This window comes from Suricata suricatta, chromosome 7 (assembly GCF_006229205.1).
Source record: "Suricata suricatta isolate VVHF042 chromosome 7, meerkat_22Aug2017_6uvM2_HiC, whole genome shotgun sequence".
NCBI lineage: Eukaryota > Metazoa > Chordata > Mammalia > Carnivora > Herpestidae > Suricata > Suricata suricatta.
The window spans coordinates 31,620,952-31,639,466 of NC_043706.1; the positions used below are offsets into that span (position 1 = coordinate 31,620,952).

General features: G+C 53.2%; 2 long non-coding RNA genes across 4 annotated transcripts; both read right to left on the reverse strand.

The window, feature by feature from the left end:
* Positions 1 to 1,726: 1,726 nt before the first annotated feature.
* LOC115297177 lies at positions 1,727 to 5,496 on the reverse strand. Its single transcript, XR_003911328.1, has 3 exons — positions 5,379 to 5,496; positions 4,403 to 4,604; positions 1,727 to 1,838 (listed from the first exon to the last, which is right to left on the reverse strand). It is a non-coding gene; the product is annotated as an uncharacterized LOC115297177 (long non-coding RNA).
* A 5,527-nt stretch (positions 5,497 to 11,023) lies between these two features.
* Positions 11,024 to 17,178, reverse strand: LOC115297100. Of its 3 annotated transcripts, XR_003911276.1 has the most exons (4): positions 17,050 to 17,178; positions 15,717 to 15,813; positions 14,852 to 14,987; positions 14,290 to 14,513 (listed from the first exon to the last, which is right to left on the reverse strand). It is a non-coding gene; the product is annotated as an uncharacterized LOC115297100 (long non-coding RNA). The 3 variants fall into 3 exon arrangements; XR_003911278.1 differs by lacking the exons at positions 14,290 to 14,513; positions 14,852 to 14,987 and adding an exon at positions 11,024 to 11,111; XR_003911277.1 differs by lacking the exons at positions 14,290 to 14,513; positions 14,852 to 14,987 and adding an exon at positions 14,999 to 15,279.
* Between the last annotated feature and the right edge of the window lie 1,337 nt (positions 17,179 to 18,515).

Sequence of the window (18,515 nt, forward strand, 5' to 3'; positions counted from 1 at the left end):
GGAGCCCAGGAAATGGAGTTTTCTAGGGACACCTGCTCTGATACAGAGCAGAGCAGGGGAGGGCGGGCAAAGCAGCAAGGTGGCAGCACAGATGTCTACCAGAAATCACAGTGACAATTTAACCAGTCTTCTTCTAGAAATATTTGTATTTTTAACATGCCCTTTTCAAAGGAATAAATCTCTAAGGAGGAGATTCAGGCATTTGGGACAGGTGAGCTGGGTGGCCACAGAGGCATGAGTCTCTCCTAGTTTCCCTGCAGAGAGACTGAACATGATCTGCTCCATCCTGGATGGATCCCCTCCCCTACAGGAAGTCAGAACCAGCCTTGCTGAGTGGTCTAGGAAAGCTCCCCTCCTCCCCCGCCGCTTCCAGCCTCCTTCTCAACATCTTTCTGCCTTTTCTTCACAGGGACAAGGAAACAGCCGACTTGTCAGAAACCTACCTCCAGGATAGAGAAGGAAGAGAAATGTGACTAGGAGAGTCCTGAAGTGATGATGACAGCTGCTGCTTAATATGGAAAAAGGGATCCTAATTATTGCTCGGACAAGCAGAGGAGTAAAAAGTCAATCAACCAAGATAGAGGGCAGACATGCCAGTCAGGGCGAGTTGCCTCCCGCTAAGATCCCTGGATGCCTTCACAAGGTGGAAGAGCTTCTGACTGAGAGGCGATGGTGACCTAAGGGACCTGAGCCACTCCCTCGCTGGGCCCAGAGGGGACCTCTGGTTCCAATGAGGAAAGGGGTGGGGGTGGGACCTAAGCCCTAGATCTGCATCCTGGTCCCAGCAGAAAAGCAGGGTTTTGGCATAGTTTTGGGCAAGCTGCCTCCCCTACCCCCTTCGGGCTTCAGTTTCCTTCCCCCTAACCAAATGCTTCCTCCTTCTCCTGTCTGCAGACTGGACACCCACACAACCATGCTAGAGCATCTCCCCCCTGTGTGCAGGAAGTCTGGTCTTGCCCAGGTTCCTCTTCTAAGTGATCTGCTAGCATCTCACTCCAGATGACCGCTGTTCCTGCATTCCGCTGCCTCTGCTTCACCTGGGCATCTTCAGGCCAATTTCTTCTTCCTCAGACTCCCTCCTTCCAAGCTGGGGCACATCTTCCGCTTCATAGCTTGGAGGACTCACTGTGGAGTCACAGCCATTTAGCTTCATAGATAGGGATTTTCATTACCTGCTTGCCACCTGCATTTTCTGACCTGCCTCCGGTACCTCCCATCCCCCCACCCTCCATCCCAGAATCCTCCCTGCACCCCAGGCTTGGTCCAGTTCCCTAAAAATGCAGGTACCACATTGCTTCAGGTCTGGACATGCTGTTTTCCTTGGCTGGGGTCCTTCAAGGCTGCGAGAAAATGCTCTTTCTTTCTGGCAGCTTTCCCTGATTCCTCAGGTGGAATTGATGGTCACCTGTGCTTTCATCATACCTGTAAACACCTGCAGTGTGGTCCCCCCCCCCCCACATCTTTACTGCCACTTTATCTGGCTCACTCCTCTTCTGACTCTTCAGTATCCAGACAGCGGCGACTGTGTCTTACTCATTTAAAATAACATCCTTCACACAGTAGGTGCATAAGAAATGCTGTTACTTTGGATAAATAATTGCCACTCACACCATGCATGGATTGCTTGTGTTCTTTTAAAAATTTAAAAATTATTACAACAATCCCCATGGCTTTTAAACATTCATAACCATACCGAAACGGGTAAACAAAAAGCAAAAGTCCCTCATACTTTTCTCTCTCCTAGTTTAATTCCCCAGCGTGAGCCTGTCAACCACAGGGAGTGCTTTCTCCAGGCCAGTGGTCCTCAGAGCTGGCGCCCCTCCCGGCAGCATCAACCTCTGTGAGAGATGCAGACTATGAGTCCCACACCAGACCTGCTGGAGTCACAGCAGCTTGGGGACCAGGCCCAGCACTCTGTCTCCAGGTGAGAGCCATCGGGGTCCCAGCCTGAGACCAGCTCAATTAGCACTGAAGCCCCTGGGCCCAGGGCCGCCCCCAAGCCCCAGTCAGGAGTAGGGGTGGCAGGTGCAGGCTCCATCACAGACCCTTACACTTTCTTCTGGAGCAAAACCCCATCACCAGCTGATTTCCTGGTCCTTCTTCCCCCCGACCCCCCAAGTTGATCTCAGCGGGTGGCAGGAGAGAGCCAGTGTGGGCTGATGGCCAGTTGTGCAGCCTCTGGGGTGGGAGTAGGGGCTCAGGGTGGGCTCTGGCTGGGTGATGTTTGGTAAGTTGCTATACCACTCTCATCTCAAAAAGGCATTGGTTCTCTAGATATCTCCAGCATATGAACAAAAATAAATCTTTGTTTTGAGTTCTCTGAGGGCTTGAAGTCCAGACAAGGGAATTTTCTGGAGAGATGCCACCAGTCTCCAGGCTTCCAAAGGGAGGGGCAAGACTCCAAACTAGTATGAAAGGGGTCAGTTCTCTCCTGTGTTTTCTGCTTTCCCAGCGCAAAATGAACCCCTACCTATCAGTGGCCTGTGTGGCTTCTGTTTGTGGATCATTTAGAAGAAAAACTCCATTGTAGACATTCAGTCTTGGTAAAAGATGGGGTATAATGAACATCTATTCAGCTCCTACCGTGTGTGGGGACTATTCCAGGGGCCCAGGATACTACAGCAGTGAGGAAAACACACAAAACCAGCCTGCCCTGCTGAAGTTCACATTCTAGTTGGGAGAACTAGGCGATCAACAAACCAAACCAAGAACTAAGAAGATAGCGTGGTGGGAAGGGCTGCGGAAAGCGGTAAAGCAGTGAGCAGGAGCGGCTCAGAGCACAGAGCCAGCGGGCCAGGGTGTGATCGGCACAGGGAAAAGGGAGTTTCCAAACATTCTTCACAGGAGCCAAGGTTAGTGCCAGGCACTGCCTTTCAGGGGCTTCTGGTTGTTTACAGAAAGAGGCAAGACTGACCACAGGGTTGCATGCGATTCTTCCTCGGACAGGACTCCATTTATGAGCGGGCCTGGCTGGTCAGGGAAGGCCGCTCAGGAGGTTGGGAGGTTCAGGGTGGGCTGGGCCTTGAAGGATGAGTACACTCACAGCTGCGCGGGAGGGAGCGGGCACTCCAGGCCGAGGTACAGGGTGAGCCAAGATGTGGCTGGGGCCCCTCAACCCACTCCTCGAGTGCCCCCTGTGCAGGAAGGGATAGGCTGCCCCAGACCAATAAAGTCCAACCCCGGCCTGAGCTTGGCAGGGGCTGACAGCAGAGTCCTCACTCATTCTGGACAGATGCTGAGCCCTCAGTGTTCTGGCACCTTGAGAGCTCGTGACCCCAGCCTCCACCCTGGGCAGTGCATTGATGGCATTTTGTTTCTTCCAAGGTCTCCCCTTTACCTCCCTACTGCCAGCAGTTCCCAACCAAGAACTGTTTCTGGCAAAAATCCAAACAGAAAGTTTCCACTTGGGGTCTGGGCTGCAGGAAGGCACAGACATCCATTTCTCTATTTTTCAAGGACCTCCCCCAACTGTCATTCCCTGAGCCCAAGGGCAACCCTGGTCCTTTGCAGGCCCCACTGGGTTGGGAAAGCCAGTACAGTGAGTAAGTCTGGTGGTCCAGAAAGGGTTGGAATATCTGTGCCTCAGTTTCCCTATTGTTGTGTTATGGAACTGAGGGGGGACAATCAAGGCCTTGCAAGTTCTGAATCTTACATCAGAGGGGCCCGGCTTGCCAGGGAGCTGACCAATGGTGGGTATTTTACATTTGTCCTGCAGCCCATTACGGGGTCGCAGGCGAGTCTGGGATGAAATATGGCCCAGGGAAGGGGGGCTGGTGGGTGGCTGAGCCCGATGAAGGCAGCCAGGCCATTACTTAACCATCCTGATGGGCTTTACACTCCCAGGGGTGACATTTTTGCTTTGATTGCTTAAAAAAACAGAGTGGCGCCTCCTGCGGTCATTTTTCTGCCTTTTCCCTCATAAATGAAAAGGCAGATGTTTCCCAGAAGAGTTGCAGCTAGAAGCTGATTTCTCCTTAGTGCCTTGCAGCTTGGGATGAGATGAGAGATACTGCCGTCCCTTGGGCCCGCCCACCTCCTCTTACATCCTGGTTCCCTCCTGCCCAGGGCCCCATCTGCTCCTCACCCTGCTTTCTCAGTGGTCTCCCAGCAGACTCCTGCCCAGGGTTTCCTGGTCACTGCCCCTTTCACTCTGCCCTGCCCTCTCCTTTCTCTTCTGTCCTTCCCCTTTGTCTACTGTGGAAATTCTTCCCCATTCCCTACCCCCTTCCTCCCTCGACCCTTCCTCCCCTCTCCCACTTTTCAAACTTCTCCTCATTTTGCAGATGAGCAAATTGAGACTCAGAGAGAAGGGATTTGCCCATGAGCCCGCCCACAGCTCACCCCGCTGGGTGGTCAGTGACATTGCAGGTGCTCCGTGTGCTACGGCTGCTGTCTGTCTCACCTGTGGCACAGGGGCCGTCTGACCGTCCCTCCAGCCCGGCGGTCTGTGTGGCAGTGTCCACCTGGGAAGCCACAGGGTCTAGACCAGAACCTCACTCTGAGGATGAGCAGCAATGATGGCAGCTGGGAACTAGTGGGAAATGTAGAGTCTCGGCCCCCACGCAGAGCTTTCGCATCAGACTCAGCATTTTCACAGTATTCCCCTGGAGAGTCATGGGTATATCAGAGCTGGTGCCGGAGTGTTTTCAGGGGAGGGGTTACATCCTGCCAGTCTTGCCTCCAGGAAGGGGCACTGTGTACCCCTCAGGGGTCCCAGGCATGTGCTCACCGCCAGTGCAACAATCCCCCTCCGCCCCTCCTCTGCATTGTACGTCAAAGTCCCCACCAGGCTGTCCAGCCCAGAGTCGGGCAGCAGCGGGCAGCGGCTAGGCCGACTGCCCCTGGGTCTCCTCGTGCTTAGTTAGGCCCTGATAAACAAGGGCTTGGAGACGTCTGGAAACCACAACCTGGCATTAGCCGGCTGGGCCCTTCCACCTCTTTCCTGGGGGCAGGCTGCATGGCGCAGCTCTGTGGTGGGAGGGCCACATCTGACCTAGCAGAGGCAGGATGCCAGGGGGACGGCTGAAAGCTGGGATCCTGTTCTGTGGTGCGTCCTGAGTCCTGCTGCCCTGGCCCCAGCCTCAGGCCTCCCAGCCGAGGCTCTGAGAGCAGCCCTGGGAAGAGCGGTCATTTGTCTCGGGGAACCTGCAGGGCAGTCTGCTCCCAACCCCTGAGGCTAGTGTCCCAGGGCTGGAAGGGACAGCTGTCTTCTGATCTTAGCCCCTCATTTCACAGGAAGAAACAGGTCCAGTGAGAGGAAGGGACTCAGCTAAGGTCACACAGCTTTGTCTCTGGACCTAAATGGCAACCTTGGTCAGGATGTAAGTGGCCCAGCCCCCAAATCCTGGAGTCACCCTTGACTCCCCTCTGTCTCTCACATTGCCTGCAGCAGGTTAGGGATGGCCAAAACTTCTCCGAGTCTCCTCCCGCTGAATGGTGAAGTGTGTGGTGGTTCATCCTCTTCCCCTTGGGTGAGGGCATTGGTGTCGTTTGACCAAGAGAAGACAGTGGAATGAGATTCTAGAACTGGATGCTGGATCATAAAGGGCTTCCATGTTGGTTTCCTGCTCTTGCCACCCAGCTGCCATGTTATCCGAAACCCAAGGTGCCTGGGAAAGGCCCGTGGGAAGAGGAATAGAGACTTTGGGCCAACAGCCAGATATGCTCCCAGCCGCTGTCAGCATACACTTGCTGTGACCGAGCCATTTTGGAAGAGGCTCTGGTAGCTCCTGTCAGGCGGCCCCAGCCAATGTCACATGGGACAGATGAGTCTTCCATGTTGAGCCCTGCCAGACTGCAGACTCATGAGCAAAATAAGTGTTTTAAGCCACTAAGCATTGGGGGTGGCTTCTTATGTGGAAATAGATAACTGGATACACCTTGAATTCAATCTGTCAGCTCTGCCTTCTAAATATATCTAGAATGCAACCTCCATCATCTCTTACTTGAAAGAGAACAAGTCTCCTGATGGGTCTTCGTGCCTCTGGTCCCTCGCCCCCTACAGTCTGTTCTGCTGAAACAGAAGTCAGATCATGCATGCCATTTTGCGTGAACCCTCTAGTGGCTTCCCAATTCACTCAGAGTAAGAGGCAAATGCCTTTCTGTGGTCCATCGGCCCTGCAGGATCGGATGCCACTTACCTTCCTGCCCTACCCTCCTCCTCTCCCCTGGCTTGTTCCACTTCAGCCGCTAGAGTTGTTAAGTCTTGACCACTCACTCCTGCCCCAGGTCCTTGCACCTACTGCTCTCCCGAGCCGGAAGCACACTGCTGGTCCACACCCTCATCTCACTTAGATCACTAGTCAGATTTTCCAGGGGGACTGCCCTGATCACACTATGTAAAGCAGCATTCCTATTCCTCCCCAACTCCCTCATCCTATTGTACGTTTTGCTCTAAGAATGGACACTCTATGCTTATTTTATTATCTCTCTCCTGACTAGACTCCTTGTGAGCGGGGATTTTTGCCTATCCACTTCACTGCTGAACCCCAGCACCCAGTTCGGTGCATGGCCTGCCATGACTGCTTAGTACATATCTGTGGAGTGCAGGAATGCACGGAGAGCTGACCTTTGCTGGCAGGGGGCCTGCAGTCCTGGGGGGTGTCAGTGCTCTCTCAGATCCCTCCTGCCTTCCTCCTGCAAACTTTATTTCCCAGGGCCCCTCGCTGTGGGTTTCTGGTTTCTAGAGGGAGCAGAGGGGGCTCCCCTGCCACACTGCCCCACAGATCTTCCAGCCTCCTTGCACCGAGTGTCTCCCTTCGGGCCTCACTCACACCTGCTCTGCCCCTGCACTTGCGCCTGCACTGGCTTCCTGCAGTCTCTGCTGCTTGTTGAAATCTCACCCGGCTGTTGAGGTTCAGATCTCAGTATCAGCCATCTGCCACCTGTTCTCCCCCAGTGGTCTTCTCAGATGGCCATTTGGGAGTTCACGAAGGCCTCTCGAGAACAGAGAGAGTGAGTGCCTGGCTCAGAATAAGGCTGTCCCCAGCAAGCCTGCCCCCTGCCCCGGGGGATCTCGGGGCAGCCTGTGGCCAGACAGGGCCCAGATGTGCTTCTCTCCATTCTGAGCTCAGCATCCCAGACTTCCCCAGCCTTGCCTCTCCTCCAGCCCAGCATTTTCTTCGGCAAGTCCCAGGCTCTGGGCACCTGGCACCCCACAGGGCCGTCCCTCTCAACCAGAGACGGTGCCAGGCGCTTTGCCACTTGAAAAGCCCTCACTTGACGATGCTGCAGCGCCAGCTCTCTTCCCCAGAATGTCTGCGCCCACATTTACATCCCTGACATCCTCCCAGCTGCGCGCCACAGACCTGCTTCCAGCTACTTTTATTTAGGCTTCAGAAGAAGGATTGTAGCCGCCGGCAGATGAGGTCTGCAGGGCACTGGAAGCAAACCCCAGCCCTGAGTCTCTAAAAATAATTTTCTATTTGGCTTCCAGAACCTGGTTCTGCTCGTCATCTGCCGGCGGGAGACCTTGGGAGGGCCTGGGTCCCGAAGCTGTGCAGTGAAAACCTGAGGCAGGAGGAACTGAGTCTCGCCCAGCTCCTGTCCCCTCCTCTCCCACACCCATGTGTGGCGGTGGGTGGGGGTGGCAGGGGGGAGTGGCGGGTGGTGGGGAGGAGGCACCTCCCCGTCACATCAAATCTAAGACACCATTCATTTAAAGAGTGACCATTGTTTTAGGTACCATGAAGGGGGGAAAATGCTGCTGATCAAACCAGGATAAGCCATAAATTATTAGACACATCTTGGTTTCAGGGATATTAAAATGTGAAGACAAATGCGCATCTCTCATAATATGAGTGTAGCGGAGGTGGAGCAGCCCCTTACTCTCCAAGCTAGGCACTCTCTGGCTCACACCTTCCCTGCAAAGGAAGGAATGAAAGTCTTGCCTCTGATCCAAAGGCTTTGGCTCCTACCCTTGCCAGGGCTGTCTGTGAGAAGAACCGGAGATGGGGGGTAATATCAACAGAGGACTCAGGGGAAACTGAGAAGGGGATCCTGGCAGTAGAACGTGGAAAGGAATCTACCACCCACAGAGCCTGTTGAATAATAAAGTCACAAGCCCACGCCACTGTCTCGTCAGCCCAGTGCAAAGCAGATGGCCCCAGCCCCTGTCCCACCGATCTGAGTCATGGAGGACTAGTAAGTGGGCAGAGACTATCCTAACCCCTCCCCAGATTACTCAGCTCCCAGTGCTCTTGGCCCCCAGGAAAGGAGAGAGGGGGTGCTAGAGGGAGCCTTGGGCTTGGCTTTCTGGGAGGGAAACAGAAGCCTGCAATGTGGAGTTGTCAACACCAGTCCAGGGAGTTGGGATGAAGTGGGAAGGACACACAAGGGAGCGAGGCCCAGAAAATCTCAAGGGAGGAGCATCTGACTGCAGCACGAGGGACAGGAGTGTGACCTGCGTTTGGAAGGGAGTCCTTTGCAGACTGTACAGGACACCACCGTGCTGACCACATTACCCCCTTAAGACTCAAGTGCTTGCTCCCACCTGAGTGGGGAGTGTTGACAGGGGATAGCTCCAAGGCGAACCCCTCTTCCTTGGGGAGTGTTCCTGGCTGAGAGTAGCCTCCTTCCCCAAGGTCACCCCATTTTCTGGAGGCAGTCTGCATCCAGTGACTGGTAAATGCACAGTGTAAAGGACTGTCCTCCTTGTCTCCTGTGGGGCCACCTGTAGGGCCGTCCCTGATTCGAGGATCCTGGGGGGTGGCTGAGTCCTTCGTTGTGCCTGCATCACAGCCCAGCTCTTCACTGTGCCCCATCTAGCCCCCTTCACTCCCCCACGGGGCCCGTTCCCAGGAAAGCTGTGGGTGGCCCTCCAGCTCAGAGTCTGTTTCATAGGAACCTGGTCTGCAGAGACCCTGTGTAAGCAAGACGGAGCAGTGAGTGGCCTCAGAGAGTCCCACCCTGAAGCTAGCAAGCGGCCCAGACAACCCCTCGAGATTCTTCCCCAGCCTGTGCGTCCTCTGGAGGAAGGAGGTCTCAGGGGGCTCCCCTGGGAGTGGCCTCCAGGTCAGCTCTAGCTCACTCACCCACAGGACCAGAGGAGACCACAGACCATGGCAAACGCAGGGGATGCCGATAGAGTCCAAGCAGGGGGACTCAGGGACATTTGGCAGGTGATACAGGTGCTGGGGGCTCAAAGTGTGGCTGGAGGCAGTAGAGGTCCTCCCCCAGACCTGTGTGCAGAGCAGAGCATATCTGAGCTGTATACTGGGCTGGGTTTGGCCAGTATAGATCTATATAAGATTGTATGTATATCTACATAAATGATGTGTGCATGTATGTGCGTGCACACGGAGGTATCAGAAAGTTTGTGTATGCCTCTACCTGGCATGTAAGCCTGTGGTTATGAGTGTGCATGGCTGCGTATGTGCATGTAGGCGTGAGTGTGTGCAAACAGACCCCTATGTTTATCAATGTGCCTCTGTGTGGGTACAGACAACTCATGGAAGCAACTCATTCTGTGTTCCATCTCCCTCACCAGCTCTAGCTGTCTTGCCTCAGATCCTCTGCCGAAGCTGCCTTGAGACAGCTCTTTCTCCCTAAGCCTCAGCTTCCTCCAGGAAGCCTTCCTTGATGAAGCCAACACAAATTCTGAGTCATCCCCTCTCGTTACGGGCGTTCTCACCAGAGCAATTTACCTGTAGGTTTGACTCTCCATGTTTGTCTGTGTCCCATCATCAGACTGGGAGGCGCCCAAATATGGGAAGAACCTCTCTCAAACGGCCAGTATCTTCCCAGGGATGGGGACTGGAAACCTGACTCTGTCTCCCAGACAGAGCTTAATAAGCTTCATTGCTAATGCCCTGAGAGAAGGTGGAAGGCTGGGGACCTCACTCCTTACACAAAGCCCAATCTCCTTTCTGGATAATCTATGTGTGTGGTTCAACAGAATGAGCTATAGGCTGGGCATTGGGACACCTTGACTCAATGTGACTTCAGAAGACTTTGGCTCTCTGGGCTCCTCATCTGTAATGTGAGAGCTTATACATGTGGTCCCAGGGCACCTTGCCCTGCCGCTTTCCAGCACAGCTCTGGTGATGTATAGTCCTGTACAGCCCCTGTCCCTCCCCCTGACCCTGGCCCACCTCTCCATCCTCATTTTGAATTTGTCAATTGACCTAGCTGCCAGCGATACCCACCCCCTCAGCCCCGCAGAGGGAACGAGGAGGGTCAGTGGGCCACGTGTCCTGTGTTATTACACTGAATAAGCTGACAAAAGCCATCAGAAGATACATCATTTAATAGGAGATTAAAAACCAACGAGAGCAGCTGGGGTTCTGACCCAGAGTCTCCACGTTTTTAATTTAATTTCTTTTGCGGCTCAAATCACAACATTCTAAAATGATAAAAGTAGCTGTGTTTGCTCAAGGGTTTTATCATTAATTGATTTGGCTGAAGTTTTCCCATAAGCCTCATCTTTTGGAACATGCTTCTCATTTTAAGCCTCTAGACTTGGTGAGAAGGGGAGGGGCAAGACCTTTAGGGACAGGAGCGGGCGTGGAGGGTGGCCCTTGGCAAGCACCTCCCCTCAGGACAGCAGGCCCCCGGGCCTGTGAAGAAGCCTGGTGGCAACTTGGTGGTGTTGCTGCTCCAGTATCTAGAGAGGCTTCTCTGCAGCCTATGGTCTAAAGGGCCAGAGCCTGTGCCATCTCCCTAGATCCTGGGCAGGCTGGAGGCTGGCAGGTGCCCCCTGGGGGCTGGCTTCTGGCCAGGCCTCATTCCCCCCACAGGCTGTGCAGTTCAGCAGAGAACCTCACTCAGCCTCTGTCTCAGTCTTCTGTCCCTACACTCCCCTGTCCATCGGAACCCTTTCTGGGGGAGAAGCTCACTACTGACCTTATTTCCCACAGTGCCCCAGGTCAGGCCCCAGCTCCGATAGCAGCTGCTCAGGGCTTTGCCCGGGTGATTAGACAAGCCTCCATGGAAGAGAGAGAGGTGTTTGTCTCTAACCTCAAAAAATGAGCAAGACTTAACAATATATGTATTATTTAATTTCTGATTATAAATAGGAACATGTGGGCCTATTGTAGAAAACTTGAAATGCAGGCAAATCTCCTGTCACATAGGGCCCCTCTGGTAGCATGTGAGGGGACACCAATTGGAGCCTACGAAAGCAGGAAGGAAGACATCAGTTGGTGACCAGGAGGGCTGAGGTGTTCTAGACATGTCTCCACTAGCAGGTAGGCTTCTAGGTCTCAGGCTGCCTGACTCCATGGGGCCACAGTACTGGCTTCACGGGCTCACAACCTCATGCTGTTGTGAAACAGCATGTGAGAAATGGCTCTCTGCCAGCTCCAGTTCTAGAAACCCCAAGGAAGAACTCTGATTGGTCTAGCTTGGGTCATTTGCCTAGCCCCTGGCCAATCACGCGGCTTGTGATGCGGGATCAGGTCCATTAGCCCACAGGGCTTGTGCGGGTGTGGAGGCAAGGAGAGGAAGCTGGGAGCTGGGGAGTTTCCCAAAGTAGGGAAGGTAGACAAATTAAGGATCATACTTTGAGGAGGGAAATACAACTTACTTTTTTTTAAACCACTGTAACATTTGCGTGTAGTTCTTACTAATACATTTTCTATGCAAATGGCAGACATCTCAGCAGCACAGGCAAAAGTATTGAATAGAAGAGAAAATCAAGTGGAAAATACGGACTATGGAAAGATGTTGGGCTTGGTAAACAGGGAGGTGCGCATGACAATCACAATAAGAAACAGTTTCCTACCCATTGGATTGACAAAATCCTAGAGACAATCTCACTTATGTGCACAAAGAAACCTAAGAGCTGCAGCATTTTATGGGGAAAAAATATTGTCCATAATCTCAGCATTTATTAACCAGAGAAAGGATAAAGTATGGGCTACTTACAAATGGTATCCTTGACAGCAGTTAAAATTAATGTTACATGTTACCGAGGTGGATTAAGTGCACAAACATACTGCTGGTTGAAAACCGCAAGTTGCGGAAAGTCTCTGTAATAAACTATAAAACTGTACAACTATTGGAGCGCCTGGTGGCTCAGCTGGTTAAGCGCTGGACTCGGGTCAGGTCATGATCTCATGGTTGGTGAGTTGGAGCTCTGCATTGGGCTGTCTGCTATCAGCACACTGCCCACTCCAGACCCTCTGTGCCCCTCTGTCTCTGTCCCTTCCCTACCTGTGATCTTTCTCTGTCTCAAAATAAATAAACTTTTAAAAACGTACAAATACTATATATTACTTATGGGTACATACATAGGTAGGAAGTATGTTTAAAATCATGCATGGGAATCATACCAACTTAGAGTGGCTACCTTTGGAGAGAGAATGGGCTACATTAGGAACAGGGGAAAAGTATACAGAGGATTTCAATTGTATGTGTAATGCTTTATTTTTAAATTTAAAAAATGTTTATTTATTATTTTGAGAGAGAGAGAATGTGTGCACACGTGCACACGAGTGGGGGAGGGGCAGAGACAGGGAGACACAGAATCCGAAGCAGGCCCCAGGCTCTGAGCTGTCAGCACGGAGCCCAATGTGGGGCTTGAACCCATGGACTGTGAGATTATGACCTGAGCCAAAGTCGGACGTTCAACCGACTGAATCACCCAGATACTCCTGTAATGCTTTATTTTTTAAAAAATGATCTAAAACGAACAAAAAAGGGGGACCATTCTGTTTATGTGTGTGTGTGTGTGTGTGTGTGTGTGTGTGTGTGTGTGCACGCGCGCATGTATGCATATATGGTCCTGGTGTTCACTTAACATTTTATAATGAGCATGGAAATGTGATTTTTAATTTCTGCATAATACCCCTTAAAGGGAAGTGTCATAATTTATGAACCCATGTCTTGTGGTTACATAAAGAGGGTTTTGCATTGTTTCTATTTTTCCACACTGCAACAACTGTCCTTATATGAACGATTTTCTTAGGGCAGAAAGCTGGGGTTACTGGGTGAAAGATTCCAGCTCTTTTTAAGGCTCTTGGTAAATATTGGGTGAGAGGGTTAGTCAGAACTTTCTAGGTTGCAAGTGACAGAACACCAGTTTAAACTGGCTGAAGTAATGAGGGACCTGTGATGGGTTATGCTGCTGGCAAGGCCAGGGAAGGAAGGCCGCCTTCAGGGCTCTGCCCACACGCTAGTCCTCTCTCCATGCTCACCTCTGCTTTCCCCACAATCCGCTTCCTCGTAGGCAGGACCCCATCCCCCAGCCCCACCCCCACGCCAGGCACAAGGTGATTCCAAGTGTAGGCACTCACTGTGCCTGTGTTAGTTTCCTAGGGCTCCTGTAACAAATTACACCAAAGTCAGCAGCTTTAAACCCTAGAAATGTATTTTTTCACAAGTTTGGAGGCCAGGAATCTGAAATCAAGGTGCCAGCAAGGTGCTCCTTCCCTCCAAAGGTTCTAAGGAAAAATCTGTTCCTTGCCTCCCCAGCTTCTGGTGACTGTCAGCATCTTTTCCCTTCCCTCCCCTCCCCTGCATCCCTTCCCTTCCCATAGGCTTCGCACCCAGTGTGGAGCCCAGTGAAGAGCTTGAACTCTCCGCCCTGTGATCAAACCAGGAGCTGAGATCAAGAGTTGGACACCTAACTAACAGAGCCGCCGAGGTGGCCCAACTGTCAGCATTTCTTAGCTTGTGGCCACATCTCTCTCTGCTTGACTTTCATGTCACCTTCTTTATTTGTGACCAATCTCTTTTAAAGGACACTTGAATTTTAAGAGTTAGGGCCCACCTAGATAATTCAGAAGAAGCTTCTCCTCTCAAGATCTGCAACTTAAGCATATGGTTTGGCGTATGAGGTTACATTCATAGGTTCTGGGTATTACAGAAGGCATCTTTTCAGCCTACAATGCGATCCTTACAGCTCAGAATCCCGGAGGAGGAGCTCAGGCAAAAATCCCAGGGAAGGGCTCTAATTGGCCAGTTCGAGTCATATGCCCATCCCTAAGCCAATCACTGGGGCCAGAGCACAGAGAGCCTCTGATTGGTTAGGCCGGGTTGCACTCCAAACCCTGCAGGTTGGAGAGTAGGGCGGCCACACCTAACCTGGTGAACTAAGTGGTATCACTATCTGATAGACAAAGGAGGAGGTGGAAAGCTGCTCTCAGGTCCCTCTCGCCCCAGGGGCTGGAGCAGTTCTCCAAGGGTTGGGGGGAGAGTGGAGAGAAGGTGTCCTGTCTGCCTTGCAGCAGGTTTGTCACAGTGTGTGCTCAGCCTGCATGCACCCTCCCTTCTCAGAAGGGGCAGCCCCTTCACCCCCCCAGGGAGCAGGACATGGCAGCAGATGAACTATTTAATAAGTTCAGGGGAGGATGGGTTCCACTGGGGGCTTCAGCACAGGAGGCCCCAGCCTCGGGGCCACACGGCTCCTGGGTCTGGCATCTCCCGTCATCTCAGTCCTGCCCTGGGCAGCGCGGGGCAGAGAGCAATCTCCTTTCATAGGTGGGGGGGGGTGTCTGGGCCCCAGTGCCAGTGTGCCCCACTCCAGCAAGAGCTCCTTCAGGGGACCCGCAGCCAGAGTCTGCAGATCACAACTGCATTTTGAAGAGAGGGACACTTGGGTACTCTGGCGTTTGAATTCAAGATGCTGGGAGCCCCAAAAACTATAGTCCTGCCCTCTACCACTGACTTCCACACTTGATTTTAGCTGCTTTGGTTATTGCCATTATCAGAGGCCCAGTGAGGATGTGGGCAGAGCTGGAATGGCTTGCCCAACCCTTGAAGAGGTCCTGAGCTCGTCCCCAGACAGGTGCATGCGTGTGCCCCCCCCCCCCCCCCGCCATGTGTTCCTTAGCTCTTCAGTCTCCTGCCCTGACTGGCAGCCAAATAAATCCTTCTGTGTCTACACATCTTCCCCACTGCCTGTCCTCACCCAGAAGCAGTCAGCCTGCACTGGCTGTAAAAGATGGGCCAAGTCAGCCTGTGGAGTCTCTGGGCAATCCGGCATGGGGCTGTGAGATACGTGCTTGGACTCAGCATCTATTCTATTCCTTCTGGGGCTGCAGAGGCTGCAAAGCAAAAGACTATGGTTTCCCAGACTCCCCTGCACCCAGGGTTTTAGTTCACGTTAGGTTCTGCTAAATAGATGCAGCTGCTGAGATCTGGAAGACAGAGATCTGGAAGGCAGAAATGAAGACAGCAGCTTCCTTCCCTTTGGCTATTTGCTGATGGCACCTGGGTTTTCCTACAGCAGCGTTCCCCCCTCCAGTCACCAGCTTTGTGGGAGCCCAGATGCAGGTATGGTGGTGATGGTTGCTTGTAGCCCCTTGTCTCACTGGTGCCTCTCGATCCCCCACGTTCCTGGTGGGAATAACACCCCTGAGATGGGCCATTTCAGCACTGTGGTTCTCTGACACTCCTGGAGGCCCAGCGGAGAGCTGATCCCTCCAGCACTTCCCATGACTTTGTAAGCCCTAACTCCCTGTATTAATTCCCTCTCTGCTTAAACCACACACACACACCCCCTGGAAGGAGGCGGAGGGGTGCTTTCTCCCTTCCTGACGCTCCAGCATTGAGGGTCTTTGGCCACACGAAGCCTTGTGTTGTGGGGGACGTGTTGAAACGTTAGTCCACGTTCTGCGGTGCACCCCCACCCCTGACCTTGGCTGTTCCTATTCAGCAGGACAGCTGTTGTCTCAGGGAAGGGATGAGTCAGCATAAAGAAAGAAACAAGCAGTCAGGGCCTGGCTTTGGAGTTTCAAAATCGCATCGCTGGAGGGGAAACGGAAATGACTCACGTGGATGACAGTTCAGGAGACTGCAGCAGGTGGGGTGACACGGAGCGAGAGCCCCGCCCTTCTCCCCTCGACACACACAGAGGTTTCTGGAGGAAGGCTGCGGGGAGAGGGGAGGGGAAGTAAGCAGGGCAGAGATCATTTGGGGCGGAGGGGGGGGTGGAGGGGCTGGGAGAGAGGGCTCCTGAGGTCACATGTTGCCTCTCAGCTTGGCTCTCTCACTACCGGATTGGGTTGCCAAGTTCCAATTGGAAGGATTCTTCCAATCTCATTGGCTTAGCCCCCCAGTCAAGGTCAGGGACCAGCCTATGAGGAGGTGGCCTTTGGCTCTGCTGAGCACCTGGTGGCCAGGAACTGGGTCACACGATGGAGGCACCGGTGGCCAGGCACAGGAGGCATAGAAGGAGCTGCAGGTGGGGGCACAGCAGACACACCTAGTTCTGGAATGTATGGCTCCTGTCACAGGAGGCCAGTCCTCCACGGCAGGCCTTGGGGGCCAGAGGGCTCCCTTACCTCCCTGGTCCACAGTGGAGTCACGGAGGCATCACCTCTGGGAGCTAGGAGTTTTGCCGGATAGAATGATCATTTGCTTTTGATGTTTTCCATGTTGCAGGAAAATGCTTTGTTAAGAATTTCAGGTACGGCAGCAGCAAAGTCTATGCCCCTTTTTCTCTCAATGTGGTGCCGGTCTGGGCCTGGAACCTGAGTGCACTGTGCCTCAGTTCCCTAATTTGTAAACATATATACACTTCATCGGCATGGAAATGCTACAGAGAAGCCCAAAGTAGACCCTGTAAATATAAAGCCTGTGGGGAGTGGTGAACTCAGCCCTCTCCTTCTCTGTTTCTCCCCTAACTGGGTCTCCAGTCCAGATTGCCCTGCTCGGTCCCCTCAGAACCCAGGTGGAGAGAGGAGGAGTCTCCTTGCTTCCCCACCCCACCTCCGGGCCAGGCTGGGGGAAGCAAGGTGCTGACGGAGCCCTTCTCCCCATGATGGATGGCTCGCTGGCTGGAGCCGCAGTTCCAATTTGCTCCCTATTTGGACAGCCGCTCTACCCACAATTCAGCTTGTCAGGGCCACAAATCACTCTGCACCATCAGACCAAGGAGGCAGTGGGGGAGACAGGAGGCAGGGGCGCAGAAGTTCCTGGAGGAGCCCTGGCTGGGGAGAGGAGCTGATGCTACCAAGTTCAGCTTTGTCCCAGGCCCTCTTGTCTCCCACACCTGCCTCCTGCTCCGGCCACCCCTGGGGGTCCTAGAGGACAGGCTCTTTATCCGTCGCTTCCCAGTTTTCCTGAAACAAGGGCAACCAACCCTGTGCTTATTGTCCAACTGACCCAAACTGTCCTCTGCCCGGCTCGACGGCCGGGGCCCCACTTGTGCTGAGAGACGTCCAGGGCCTTCCGCTCCCTCCATGGGTCTGATTCATTCCATGTCTAGGCCATCATGGGAGTTAGGGCTGTCCATTCATTCATTCTGAAAACATTGAGTGAGCATTCACTATGTCACAATGGCGAGCAAAACTGAGCCCACAGTCTTGGTGGCCGACATTGGGTGAATGATTAGAGAAGTGCAAAACTTCAAACACACGACAGCTGAGGAGGAAAGATCCTGGGACCAATGAAGGCATGTCATGGGGCATGACATGGATGTGTGTGTGAGGGGTCTTCCAGGTCTTCACTCTCTCTCCACTGTCTTCCTTTAAAGCTCCGCTGAGGCTAACCTCCTCCAGGAAGCCTTCCCTGCTTGACCATCCATATACCCCATTAATGGGTACTTCATGATGGGTCTCTGGATTCAAGACTTCTGATGGGGTCTTTTCTTTCTGTTAAGCCCCTAAGAGTAAAGACTCCCTCAATATAGGGGTCTGCCTCCCCACGCAGACCCCTGTGGGACTGGATACCACCAGAACCTCCTTAAAACTCAGCTCAGATGCTTTCTCCTTCTTTCTCTGTCTTGGGCCTGGGGTGCCTCCTTTGCCCCACCCCCCACCTCACATCCTGGGCTCAGAGGGCCTTGGAGCTGCCCCCCTCACCTCCACTAAGCATGTCTGGGACATCCAGCTTTACTCTGCAGACCTAAAGAGACCTCTTCCAGTTTCACTCCTGCCCCCTGGTCCTCCCCACCTCTGCCCTCTGCTAATGATGATGTAGAGGCAGACAGAGCAGGCTCTGATCTACGGCAGCTGCCGCCCTCCTTGATAGATTTCCGGACCTTGGATATCACTTTCCCCAGCTTGGTCACCGTGTTCTCAGATTCATCTTGCTGAAGGAGCTGGTGCTGGTATGCTTGGAATGAATGGGGAAGGTGACTCTCTTGCTGGACCAGGACCTGGGAGCAGCGGGCGGTGACAGAGTGACCATGGGACTGGGCAACTGGGGGGCCCAGTTGCTGATCCATCAGTTTATCTCTCTGCAGAATGGGTAGAGGCATACACGCTATCCCTCCTCAGACTGACAGGAAGTTGGAGAGGGGTGAGCAACCGGCAAGCTCCCTCTAATCCTGGGGTCTGGGAGGCAGGAGCTGCCCGTCACCCATCCCCAATCCACCAGAACATCCCCATGGTGAAATCCTATACAAAGAGCCAGACGGCTTTCAGCCACTCCCGTGTGTGAATATCTGCTTTTCGACAAAAGCCAAATGGGGAAGACAACTGTCCTCTGTGGAGAGAAACTCACCATAGGATCCTCAGCGATGCATTTTCCTGGTGAATTTCAGCGAGGATGCTCTTGCCTGGCATTGATTTATTCTCCAAACCTTTCGGGCTCTCATGGCTTGGATAAAGGTAGGCCTGCACACATCA